The following is a 14197-nucleotide window of genomic DNA, read 5'->3' on the forward strand; positions in this document are numbered from 1 at the left end:
GTCAACCTTCCGTTGGAGGGCTGACAAGAATTTGAGCGCGCCCATTCGACGGCTGTCTTGATCTTCCTTCTTGTCTAGCATAGTCTTGACTCTTGTGTCATTGCTCTCTTGAATGGACACTTGGAGTGCACTGAGAGAGGCCTGATGAGGACAGTAGAACACTTTGTGGGGGCCTTTACACAACAGGCATTGTAAAGGTGTTGTCGGGAGGTTCCTTTGAGGGTAAGGTCCTCGAGATGTCCTCGTTTGGTTGTTCTGAGGAGGTCTATCTGTCCACCCGCTTGGTCTGTCGTTACTTTCATTTCGATGACCTGGCGGCTTATATATTTTGCCCCTAGTGTTTGGGGTGTAACGACCAAAAATTTTCTACTTAATTTAAGGTCACTACCGTATACGTACCATAAACATTGAATGCGGAAGATTTCATTAAAATTTCATAAAACATAACCTTTATCTTAAAACACAGCCATGGACTTACGTGTTTCGAAAACATCTTTTAAACGACACCACAAAAGACTAAATAAAATGAATAAGAGTTTAAGTTAGAAACAACCTAGTCTAGCCTAAGTCTAAGAAAACAAATACCACTACCCTCTGCATGTACCATGGTCTCAAGTTGTGATGCCTTCGTCAGCCATACAAGAATGCCTTGCCTTAACCTGAAAAATGCATAGCACATGGCTTGAGTATTTAAAGAAATACTCAGTAAGTGACTCCACTATTGGGGTTAAATGCAAAAATCACATGCAATGAAATGATGGGACCTATCTTTCGTTTCATTTCGTTTCGTTTCGTTTTCCCTACGGTGCTGTCCTAAACGGGTAATCGTGGATGTGTACCATATACTCTACACACAGCTCATACGTGCGAGTATGGGCTCACCAGCTAGTTCGCACACCGCTGGGCCACTTTTCTTATCTGGTGGGCATACTCTAGGAGCCCCTTATGTCGGGACCCATTAAAACTAATAACCGTCACGACAGCGCTATGCAAGCATAACGATCGTTGTCCTGTCATTGGATGTACGCGTCCATACCCTCGTGATGGGATAGGGGTATCCCCCCAGATGCATGAACGCACATAATGCATGAGGTCCCCCCTACTTCTACATTTATCATTAATGAACATAACCCCCCTGTCACGTTCCATGCTTCATGTCATTCTCATTTTCAATTTACATTTCATACATATTCCTATCAAGATTATGATTCTAGACAGTTTATTAATGAAGTGTATTTAGTATTATACCTTAGCATAATTTGATTATTTTAAAGTTATTTATTCAAGGAGAGGTATAATGACCGTAGAAAGGACAAATAAAACGTTGAAGTTATTCCCTCATGTAAAATTTAGTATGGTAGTTATATTTTTAAAAACCTAAAGGATTGACACATTTATGGTTAGTCCTCTAAATTTTCTTGCTTGGCCGACTTTGACAATTTGATAGGAAGGTCATGTATGATTGTTATTGAATAGGTATTCTTTTACAAAAGATGTAGAAAAAATACTTTTGTACATTTGAGTGGCGGAGATGTATTTGATGATCAGGTTGAAGAGAAGAATTATAAGAAAAAAAGAAGTCAAAATTAGAGAAAATCAAAGAAAAAATATTGAAAAGAAATGAAAAAGAGATGGAATTGAAAAAAAGAAAAAAACAAAAAAAAAACAAAAAAAAAACAAAAAAAACAAAACAAAGTAAGAGTAAGAGAGGTGAGAGACAATATTTTCACAAAAAAAAAACCATCTTTGTACTTATGTACAAGGAAGAATGTTTGGTCAGTAACGATAACAACTTGTCTTTACGTAATGTGTTTCGTTTTCTTTTAGAGGAACTTGAAGATTGTTCCAAAATAAAGACAAGGTTACATCTAGGAGGGGAGGACCCATACCAAGTTCTTGAAATAATTAATTACCAAATCTTCCTCTAGTTCTCTTCCCGTGAACACATGAGTGGTGCTATCATAATCGTGTCATCTTGCTAATAAATTTTGATGTAGTGTATCTCAACTAAGTGAGGAAAATAAGAGGCCCTCCTTGTCCTCCTACTCATGATACTTAGTGTAGGACATCCCACTCTAGTGATAGAGAGATAGGGTATGAATCATAGCAACTTATGATATTCCATTGATCCTATTTATATCCTTGGATCATGGTTTACAAATGAATATAGGCTTATACATTATATCATGGAGTAGCATCACAACTCATTAGTTTTAACATAGGTACACATTAAAGGGCAATCTAACGTGATCCCATGGACGTAAAAACTTACTAGTAACTTGATGAACCAAAGTTTCACGTTACTTAGGTGTCTTAAAATTCGTAAAATGAGGTTATTTTGGGCGAAGGGCATTATAGTTATTTTACACCTCTCAGTTTACCATCTTAGGCATATTCAATTGCTACCAATTTTTGTACGTAACTTTAGCACACAATAATATGCCAAGTAGTAAAATTTCAAAAGTAGCAGAGCTGATTTAAGGGGTTAATTTCATGTTACTTAATTTTTTAGCAAAACGACCGGTTTAGACCCTTAACTCACGGTTTTTAATATTTTTCTTTCATATACCATTAATTCATACTTGACTTAGGATATATGTTGAAATCCAAGCAATTTCCACAAGTATTTCTTAAGAAAACTCCAAGATGTTTACTTACCTCTTGTCCGGTATTCGGAACCTCGTTTCTTGAACTTCTTGTATTCGATTTTCTCCAAATTTTCTTTGGCAACTTCCTTAGTGAGTCAAGTTTTGTGTGCGAGTTGCAAATTGGTCACCAACCGAAAGGAATGATGGGTCGTGGGTTGGCTGTAGTGATGGGTTGCCCGAGTTCGAACCAAATCCAACCCAATCCTATCGTCTTTTTCGCTCGATTCACACATCTTTCCATTTGCCTTTTTCTTTCTTCTCAAGACCTTTTGATTCCATTTTTTGTTTTGTTACTCCTCCGTTTAGATCTCAACTATGGTGAGTATCTATTGGCTTGCCTTACCCTCCGAGGACGTTGTAGTGTCTTGTACGTACCTACATAATGCAACTATCTTTATACCTCAGTTTTAAAAATTGTGAGTTTGCTGACAGTGAAGAAAAACGCAAGGGACGATATGATTGAATATCTTACATGGGTATGTTAGCACTACTTATGTAATGCCATGTTAGATATGTTAAGGGACCTCATGCATATATGTATGTCACGTGCATCAGGATTCTTCCTCTTTATGTTACGAAAGAATGAAATACGATATTTATGTTTCCCATGATATCATGCGAGCCCTTTTCTGTTTTGTGGTGTCTAGCTACGTGTAACACGTTGTGCCCGACCAAGTTCAGGCCCAGGGGGTATGTTTACGAGCCTACCTGATGGGTCCATGTACACGTACATGGGCCGTGTGTGAAGGAGTACCACACACCCAATCCTACCCAGAATAGAAAAGCGCCCAAGGGTATGAAAAGTTTATGAAAAGTTAGGTCCCGCTCATATGTTGCATGTGTTTGCATTTCTAACCCCAACAGTGAGGTGACTTACTGAGTATTTCATAAAATACTCAAGCCACGTGCTACTACATTTTTCAGGTAAAGGCAAGGCGCCAATGTACGGTTGAAGGCGAAGCTGAGGTCACCATGGAAGTTGGAGATGTGATATTTTTAGGAGTTTACACTTATTAAACTGTTTTAAGTTATAGCATTGAGTATTGTTTTATTTGGATTTATTTTGAATTTTTGGCGATAGGTTATTTTGGATTTATGAATCTTTATGAAATACTTTTTTTTGTTTCCAAGATTATTTATGATGAGCTTCTGCGTAATGAATTATGTATGCATGGGTGACATCTGATATGGAAAATCAATCCAAGGGAAAGTATGGAACGGATTACCTTGATGATCAAGATCAAGAGTAAAGAAAACTCGTTTCTAAACTCGAGATTCGAATCACTCCACAAGAGGTTTGATCAATACCACTTGAATGACTCTACATGCAAGTTCTAAACACAAGAATTTGCATGGAAAGTTTAGCTCTCAACAAACTAAAATAGAAATTTTATTCTTAATTCCAAAATCTGATGTCTAATAAAAGAAAGAAGCTTTATATAGCTCTTAGAACCTTAACCTATGTGATATATTACTCCCAAATTAAATGGGCTAGTAAATCAAAAATACCCATAACCTCCATATTAAAATGGCGAGTTAATGGTGGAATATAGTAACCTATGTGGGTTACAATATAACCTTAACTCTTATATATGACAAACAAATATTTAAACTATAATTAAATAATGCAATTAATAAAATGTGTTTATTGACTCATCCTTGGACTAGTTTCATAAATTCAGCGGAGTTCATTAAATGCAACTTAAAGTGCATTTAATTCATCTCTTTCTTGAAGCTCAACTTTGCACAACATATAAGGAAGGTCTCCAGCGTCTTCTAGAATTTCCTTTGATGAGCTCACCATAGCTTGAATATAACTGTATAAGGTTTGTTGTAGTTTCTTAGCTCTCGTCCTTGTAATTGGACCTTGAGGTATGAAAATTCCTTGGTCGTGGTTCATATCAACGTCACTAATTAGGTTTAGAAAATTATTGGCGTTACATATTTTTTGTGGCTTGGACTAAGGACATCGTGCTTGCCAACTACTTTTTTTTCAATTTCATAAATGTAAATTTAAAACTGTCCAAAAAATTTTGGCTCAATTTTGTATGAAAATTTGGATGTCTATAATTGTCAATAGATTTGTTTTGAATCAATGTATTAATCTATTTTACATGTAAATATGAAAATATTTCAAAAAAACTCTTCAAAATTACATAAATTAAACCTACAGTATGTTGTAATTGCATATAAAATATTAAAATCTGAGACTTTAAAAGTGTTTGATAATGACCTCTTAACCTATTTTTCCTTTCATTCATCATTACAGAATTTTGAAGATTCTTTTGTTTTAAGTCGGGATGGAATATTTCGTGTGCTCCAACAACTTTACCAAAACAATCCTATATTTCATTTTTAAGAAAAAGAGATGTTCCGTGATATTGAAACACATGTCTTAACTTAGATAAGTTAATAAGTTAGGTTTGTGATAATTTGTAAAATAAATATGCTTTCGACAAGTATGATAAGTCCCCAAAGACCTTTTTATTCTTAAAGAGGTGAGAATGATAGGTTTCTCAACTACAACAATCCCACATTGATGGATTTAAAATTGAATGTAGTCTTCATAAAGTAGTCATTGTCTTAAGGAAATCGCCAAGCTTGGTAATGTGAGCTTGTAACCCATATGGGGTAAAAAAGTGGTTGGAGGTTGGCTTGCTTAGCCCATTGGATTTAGGGATGTTGGAGTTTGGCTTGTGTTCATTTTAAGTAGGGAGTTGGGCTATGGGCTTTGGGTGAAGGTATAGTGTCCATGACCCTTAGAGTTTGGAGGAAATCGCGTGAGGCCCCTACTCCTTTGGAAGTAGTACCAAAATAAATGATTATTTGAATCTCTGGGATTTTGAGCATAAAGCATTGATTAATTTTGATGTAGAGTGACTCAAAATGTTTCAAATCTTGCATCTAGATCATTTATTTTAAGATGTAATCTAATTCTAGCTTTCTCTTGGTTGATCCGAAATTTACATAAGAAAGATGTTAATTTCTTTGCTTCAAGGGTTTTGTCTTCTCAATTTGGTATCAATGCCTAGATTGAATATGTGTGGCCTACTATAGAATTGATTAATTATTTATATATTTTTCAAATCTTTCCATTTATTTCCTAATTGTTATTTCTACCCTTGTTCTTGATCTTTTGACTTTGTTTTCATTTTGTTCCTAAAGATCATATTTAGATCTTAAAAAACAATATAGAATTTTACTTCTTAATATTGTGTTTATAAATCGTTATCATTAGATCATTTGAACGTTTATCTCATGATCAAGTAAATTTAGATCCACATTTTTCTTAAACCATCTAAATCTTCAACAGTTTTGTTTGATATTTTTCTTTCATAATTTAACTTGAAGATAACTTTTGAATTTGACAACATTTTGTAAATTAAGAAGTGAATTTAGTCAAAATCCTTTCTTTTTTTTTTAATAGTCTGTTATTTGTTTAATTGTTTATTATTTTATTTTTCTATTATTTTACTATTAACTTGTCATGATTTCCTTCCATAGCTTGCTACTATAAGAATTGCTTTATCCATATATTAGCTTACCTTGACAATAATTTAGTCACTTTCCAAATAGCCTACCTTTGTGTGTACCTTGACAAACTGAATTTTGTAAATTAAAATTGTTTTAGATAATCGAAGTAATCTTGAATAAAGGAGTTGAAAATGAAGAAGAATTCCAGGAGAATGAGGAGGAAATGAAAGATAGGAGTCATTTGACAGTTGTTACAAGAAGACTTCTTAAAACTCAAGTTACAAAGAACGATATTGATGATTAAAGAGACAACCTCACACACGGTGTTTAGTCAAGGGGACTCCTTATAGTCTTGTTATTGATACGGGAAGTTATACCAATATAGTAAGTACCATGTTGATCAAAAGATTGCAAATTTCAACCCAACACCATCCTAAACCTTACCAACTTCAATTGCTCAATGACGATAGAACATTGAAGGTAGTTTCTCAAGCTTTAATATCTTTTACTATGAGAAAATATAAAGATGAAATTCTTTGTGATGTTTTACCAATGCTTGCTGGAGACATATTGCTTGGCCGACCTTGGCAATTTGATAGGAAGATCATGTATGATGGTTATTTGAATATGTGTTTTTTTTTTACAAAAGATGGTAGAAAAACTACTCTTATACCTTTGAGCTATGCAAATGTATTTGCTAATCAATTAAAGTTGTGAAAAAAAAAAAGAAATAAAGAGTTTGAGGGAGAAGAATGGTAAGAAAAATAAGAATTGAGAAAAAATTAGAGAAAATAAAAGAGGAAAAAAATTAAAAGAAGAATGTAAAAAAGGGGATAAAATTGAAAAAAGTGAGTTGTTTGGCTAGAGTTGGAGAGGTGAGAATGACAATGTTTTCAAAAAATCATCTATATACTTATGTAAAAGGAAGAATGTTTGGTCTCTAACGATAACAACTTGTCTTTACCTAATGTGTTTCAATCTCTTTTACAAGAATTTGAAAATGTGTACTAAAATGAAGTACCTAAAGGATTACCACCCATTAGACATATTGAACCTAAAATAGACTTCATTCTTGGAGCTGTCATTGCTAGTTTATATAGTCAATCCAACTAAGACTAAAAAAATTCAAAGGCAAGTGGAGGAGCTCATGGAGAAGGGCTTTATACGAGAAAGTTTGAGTACATGTTCTTATTGCTGCCAAAGAAAGATGGAACATGGCGCATGTGTGTGGATTGTAGAGCTATCATCAAAATAATTGTAAAGTATTGACATCCTATTCATAGGCTAGATAATACGTTTGGCCAATTGCATAGTTCGTGTCAATTTACCAAGATTGATTTGAAATCTCATTATCATTAAATTAGAATGCATGTAGATGAATGGAAAACAACTTTCAAAACTATGCTTGGATTATATGAATGACTCTGTTATTCATTTTGGGTTAACTAATGCTCCAGTACATTTATGCGCTCAATTAATCATATTTTGGGAGAATTTTTTTGGAAAGCATGTTGCTGTATATTTTGATGATATTTTAATTTATTCAAAGAGTTTGCATGAGCATATGAAGTATTCATATGCTTAAGTCGGTTTTGATTACATTTAGAAAAGTGAAACTTTATGCTTATTTTAATAAGGGTAGATTTTGCATGGAAAATGAAAAATGGAAAAGGTTAACTTTCTTGACTTCATAGTTGGTAAAAATAGAGTAGAAGTAGATGACGAGAAAGTTGAAGAAATTAGGGATTGACCAACTCCAAAAAATGCAAGTGAAATTTGGAGTTTTCTCGGGCTAGATAGGCTCTATAGGAGATTTATAAAAGATTTTAGCACCATTGAATGACTTAATGTTTTTAAATGGGAGATAATGCAAGAGAATGCATTCCATGAGCTTAAAGAAGAAATTTATCAATACACCCTTACTTGAGTGTGATACAAGTGGTTTAGGCATATGTGTCATTTTGATGCAAGATAATGGCAGCATTGAACTATCTTACCTATGATAAAAAATTATTTGCTTTAGTTCGTACATTACAAGTATGCCAACACTAATTATAGCCTAGAGTGTTTGTAATCTACTCTGATCATGAAAGCTTGAAGTATCTTAAGGGTCAAAGAAAATTGAACCGTAGGCATGCAAAGTGGGTGATATTTATTGAAACATTTTCGTATGTTATCAAATATAAGCAAGGTAAGGATGATATGGAGGCACATAGTACTTACATCCTAGAGGATTTGTGATCCACTTAGATCATGAAAGCTTGAAGTATCTTAAGGGTCAAAGAAAATTAAACCGTAGGCATGCAAAGTGGGTGGTGTTTATTGAAATATTTTCGTATGTTATCAAATATAAGCAAGGTAAGGATGATATAGAAGCACGTAGGGTGGCTTAATGAAACATTTTAGGATTTATAAAACTTATAATATATTGTGTGAATACTTCTTTTGGCCAAAGATGAAGCACGATGTTCATAAATTATGCAACCAATGTTTTCAATCTAAAGAATTCAAGTCAAGATCACAACCAAATGAATTGTATACTCCTTTAAATGTACCTAATGAACCAAATGGATTGTATACTCATTTGTTGTTGTTGTAGACATATTTAATAAAAATGGCTCATTGCATGAATCAAAATAGATGATACAAAACATGTTTTCTTATTCAGTAGGGAAGTAGTAAAATTACATCGAAAGCCCTAGAATTATTGTTAGTGATGGGGATGTTAAATTTTTAAGCAACTTTTGAAAAGTATCGAGGGTAAATTAGGTACCAAATTGTTGTTTTTAACTGCATGTCATCAAATGATGGACAAACTGAGGTGGTTAATAGAACTTAGGACAAATGATTGTCATTTGTATAGTTTGCATATAATAGAGTAAATCATACTAACTCTCATCGCTCTTCTTTTAAAGTTGTTTATGGATTTAATCCATTTACCCCTCTTGTTTTGTAAAGACATATTTGATCAAAACCTCAAAGGAAGATAAAGTTACATCCGCACGAAAAGCTCAATTAATTTCAAGTCTGTCGCATTAACCACTCAAGCACATCAACATTTGTTAGAAAAAACTATGTTTAATTTTATAAATTATGTAAAAGTCAAATGGTCAATTTGACTTATTCTTTGTGGAGATTAAAGAAGATCGGGAATAAATCCCGTCCACAAACATATCGGGATTGAATTCCGACCACAAACGTCTTTTGTCGGGAGACTATAAATACCCACAATATGTTATGTAAAAAATAGATTCGTCGATGAATGTAATTCAGATCTCAAATTGAGACGTTTCCCTTAGAAATCCGAGCATCATATTTGTCATTTCTAAGTTTCAAGCAATTCTTGTGGTAGAATTGCACCCAATTCATTCAATCAAGCCTTGATCAAGTTAGATTGTGGAGTGACTCAATTTAGAACAAGGTTTCAAATCTTGCTTCTAGATCTTCGATCGTAAGAGGTAATCTAATTCTAGCTTTATCTCTTGGTTGATCCAAATTTCGCATAAGGAGGTGTTAATGACTTTGATTCAAGGGTTCTTGCTAAAATAAAAGCTTGGATCGTTGGGTTGAGGATTAGGGTTGCCTTATCAGTTTGGTATCAGAGCCTAGGCTTACATCTTTGTGGCCGACTTAAGAATTGATTTTATCTTTCATTTCTGCTCTTGTTTATCTTTTCTTTAAATTTGTCCATTTATTTTCTTACTGTCATTTTCAACGTTCTTCATTATCCTTCTACTTTGTTCTTAGTGTCCTGATAAAGATCATATTTAGATCTTGAAAGAAAAAAAATAAATCCTTATCATATTGTCCTTAATATATCTTTATCATTAGATCATTTGCACGTTTATTGAAAGATCAAATAAATTTATATTCTCATTTTTTCCTAAAGCATATAAATCTGGAATTGTTGTGTTCGATCTTCACGACCATTCTTTTTGGAATTTTTTTTTTTTTCAGTGTGCAATTATATCTAAAAATATCTTCGTGTCCCTTATTTTTTTTTGTTCACGTCTTGTTTTATTTTTGTTGTTACTACATAATTACCTTGTCTTGATTGTCTTGAATAGCTTGCTACTATCAGAATTGCTTTATCCATATTATCTACCTTGATAAGAAATTAGTCACTTTTCCAAATAGTCTACCTTTGTGTGTTAAACACGAGTGTTCCTGAGTGTAAAATCAGTGAGTTGAGTATGTGAGATCCTAAGCATATAAAACTACTGTTTGTACAATCATGAACCAAGACGAGAAAAATGGAGGGGAGATCAATGATCTAGTTTAAGAAGTCCAAAAGAATGAGAAGAAACTAGAAGATGGTATTCTTTTGGCCCTTATTACAAGAAGACTTCTTAAAACTCAAGTTATGGAGAATGACGTTGATGATTAAAGAGACAACTTATTTCACACGCGGTGTTTAGTCAAGGGAATTTCTTGTAGTCTTATCATTGATAGTGGAAGTTGCACCAATGTAGTAAGTACTATATTGATCAAAAGGTTGCAAATTCCAACTCAAGATTATCCTAAATCTTACAAGCTCCAATGGCTCAATGACAGTGGAACAATGAAGGTAATTTCCCAAGCTTTAATATCTTTTACTTTGGGAAAATATAAAGATGAAGTTCTTTGTGATGTGTTGCCAATGCATACTGGAGACATATTGCTTGACCGACCATGGCAATTTGACAGGAGGTTATGTATGATGGCTATTTGAATAGGTATTCTTTTGTAAAAGATGGTAGAAAAATCATTCTTGTACCTTTGAGTTCTGCAAATGTATTTGCTGATCAATTAAAGTTGGAGGAAAGAAAGAAAGAGTTTGAGGAAAAAGAGTTAAAAAGAAAAACAAGAGTTGAGTGAAAAAGTAGAGAAAAAGAGAAGAATGAAAAAATGGATGAAATTGAAGAAAGAAGGAAGAGAGAGTTATTTGGCTACCATTGGAGAGGTTAAAAGGCTTTCACAAAAATCGATCTTTGTACTTAGGTACAATGGAGGATATTTGGTCTTTAACTATAACAACTTGGCTTTGCCTAGTGTTATCATCTCTTTTACAGGAATTTGAAGACATGTTTCAAGATAAAGAAATACCTCCCATTAGAGGTACTGAACATAAAATAGACTTCATTCCAAGGACTGTCATTTCTTATAAGCCAGCTTATAGAGTAAATCCAACCGAGATAAAAGAAATTAAAAGGCAAGTGGAGGAGCTCATGGAGAAGGGCTATGTACGAGAAAGTTTGAGTCCATGTTCTATACGAGACTTATTGGTGCCAAAGAAAGATGAACCTTGGCGCATATGCATGGATAATAGAGTCATCAACAAAATCACGGTAAAGTGTCGACATCCTATTCCTAGGTTAGACGATATGCTTGATTTATTGCATGATTCGTGTCTATTTATAAAAATTATTTTGAAATCTAGACATCATCAAATTAGAATGCACGTAGGAGATGAATTGAAAACAACTTTCAATATTAAGTTTGGATTGTATGAATGGCTTGTTATGCCTTTTAAGTTAACTAATGCTCCTAGTACACCTATGCGCTTAATATATAATGTTTTGAAAAAATATATGAGAAAACATGTTGTTTATATTGATGATATTATAATTTATTTGAAGATTTTGCTTAAGCATGTGGAGCATGTTAAATTAGTTTTGATTACACATAGAAAAGAGAAATTTAATTTTCGTAAGGGTAGTTTTTGCATGGAAAAAGTTCACTCTATTGGCTTCATAGTTGGTAAAAGTAGAGTAGCTTTAGATAGAGACAAAGTTAAATTTATTATGGATTTGCCAACACCAAAAAGTGCACGTAAATTTCGGAGTTCTCATGAGTTAGCTAACCTCTATAAGAGATTTATAAATGATTTTAGATCCATAACTCAACTATTGAATGACTTAGTGAAAAAGAATGCATCCAATTTTGTTTTTAAATGGGGATAAATGCAAGAGAATGCATCCAATTTCTTATCTTAGGAAGAAATTAAGCAAACAATTATTTGTTTTGGCTAGCTTTGATAAAACTATTGAAGTTGAATGTGAAGTATGTGGTTTGGGCACAAGTGTTGTTTTAATTTAAGATGGAAAGCACTTAATATATTTTAGTGAAAAAATAAATGGGCCAACATTGAAATATACTCCCTATTATAAAGAATTATTTGCTTTAGTTCATATATTGCATGTGTGGCAACACTACTTATGACCTAGAGAATTTGTGATCCACTTTGATCATGAAAACTTGAAGTATGTGAAGGGTCAAAGCAAACTGAACCGTAGACATGCAAAGTGGGTGGAATTTATGGAAACATTTTTGTATGTCATCAAGTAAGGATAATACAGTAGCTCATGTGTTATCTAAAAGGTATGATCTCTTTACTTCTCTTACTGCAAAAATTCTTGGAGTTGAGCATATTATTGAATTATATAGAGATGACCAAGACTTTAGAACTATTTATGCATCTTGTCCAAAAAAAAAATGGTGGATGAGTATTATGTGTTTCATAATTTTTTAATTACTAAGAGTATGCTTTGTATTCCTAAATGCTCTATAAAAGATTTGTTTTTTAGAGAAGCATATGGTGGTGCCTTAATGAGACATCTTAGGATTAATAAAGTTTATAAGATGTTGCATAAACACTTTTGTTGGCCGAGATGAAGCATGTGGCAGAGATTTATGGATGATGCAAAGCATGCTGCTAACTTATTCTTTAAGAAAATAGTTTATGGATTTACTACACTGCATTTGCTTCCTATTCCTACTAATTTCCTTCTAATATTTTTGTGAGTGAATCATTTAGATTTGATCAAAACATTTCAAAAAGAGTGACTGAAAGAAGGTGATGATTTTTTCTGATTCGAGGACGAATCGTTCTGAAGAGGAGGAAGATGATAAGAATCACGGTGTACACTTCATTTGCTTCCTATTCCTACTAATTTCCTTATAATATTTTTGTGAGTGAAGCATTTAGATTTGATCAAAAAATTTCAAAAGGAGGTGACTGAAAGAAGGTGATGATTTTTTCTAATTCGAGGACGAATCCTTCTGAAAAGGGGGAAGATGATAAGAATCACGGTGTACACTTCATTTGCTTCCTATTCCTACTAATTTCCTTCTAATATTTTTGTGAGTGAAGCATTAAGATTTTATCAAAACATTTCAAAAGGAGGTGACTGAAAGAAGGTGATGATTTTTTCTGATTCGAGTAAGATTTTATCAAAACATTTCAAAAGGAGGTGACTGAAAGAAGGTGATGATTTTTTCTGATTCGAGTACGAATCCTTCTGAAGAGGGGGAAGATGATAAGAATCACGGTGTTCCAAATAGACCAATTGCCAAGAAGATTCAAAAAATCGAGGACAATACCCACAATATGTTATTAAAAAACAGATTCGCTGATGAATGTAATTCAGATCTCAAATTGAGACGTTTTCCTTAGAAATCCGAGCATCATATTTGTCATTTCTAAGTTTCAAGCAATTCTTGTGGTAGAATTGCATCCGAGTCATTCAATCAAGCCTTGATCAAGTTAGATTGTGGAGTGACTCAATTTAGAACAAGGTTCCAAGTCTTGCTTCTAGATCTTTGATCGTAAGAGGTAATCTAATTCTAGGCTTATCTCTTGGTTAATCTAAATTTCGCATAAGGAGGTATTAATTACTTTGATTCAAGGGTTCTTGCTAAAATAAAAGCTTGGATCGTTGGGCTGAGGATTAGGGTTGCCTTATCAATGTCTATAAAATTGATTTTCCAAGGGAATTTCTACATTCTACTTCCGATATTTCTCACTTGAGTTCTTTTGATGTAGGTTATGATTTTCCTGATTGGAGTACAAATCCTTTTGAAGAGAGGAAAGATGATAGAGAGCATGATGTTCCAAATGTTTCAACTAGACCAATTACACGTCCAAGACCAAGAAGATTCAACAAGTATTCATTCTTCATCTACAAAATTGGATAGCCTCGATTCAACCTCCATTTCATATGTTACAAGCTATTTGATTAAAGAAAAAATATTTGGAGGTTCGAGGGTGAGTAATTGCACGGTTGAAGTAGAGGACGAAGTTGTTATAAATAGTA

The sequence above is a fragment of the Cucurbita maxima genome, unplaced genomic scaffold, assembly GCF_002738345.1.
Source record: "Cucurbita maxima cultivar Rimu unplaced genomic scaffold, Cmax_1.0 Cma_Scf00065, whole genome shotgun sequence".
In the NCBI taxonomy this organism is placed as follows: domain Eukaryota; kingdom Viridiplantae; phylum Streptophyta; class Magnoliopsida; order Cucurbitales; family Cucurbitaceae; genus Cucurbita; species Cucurbita maxima.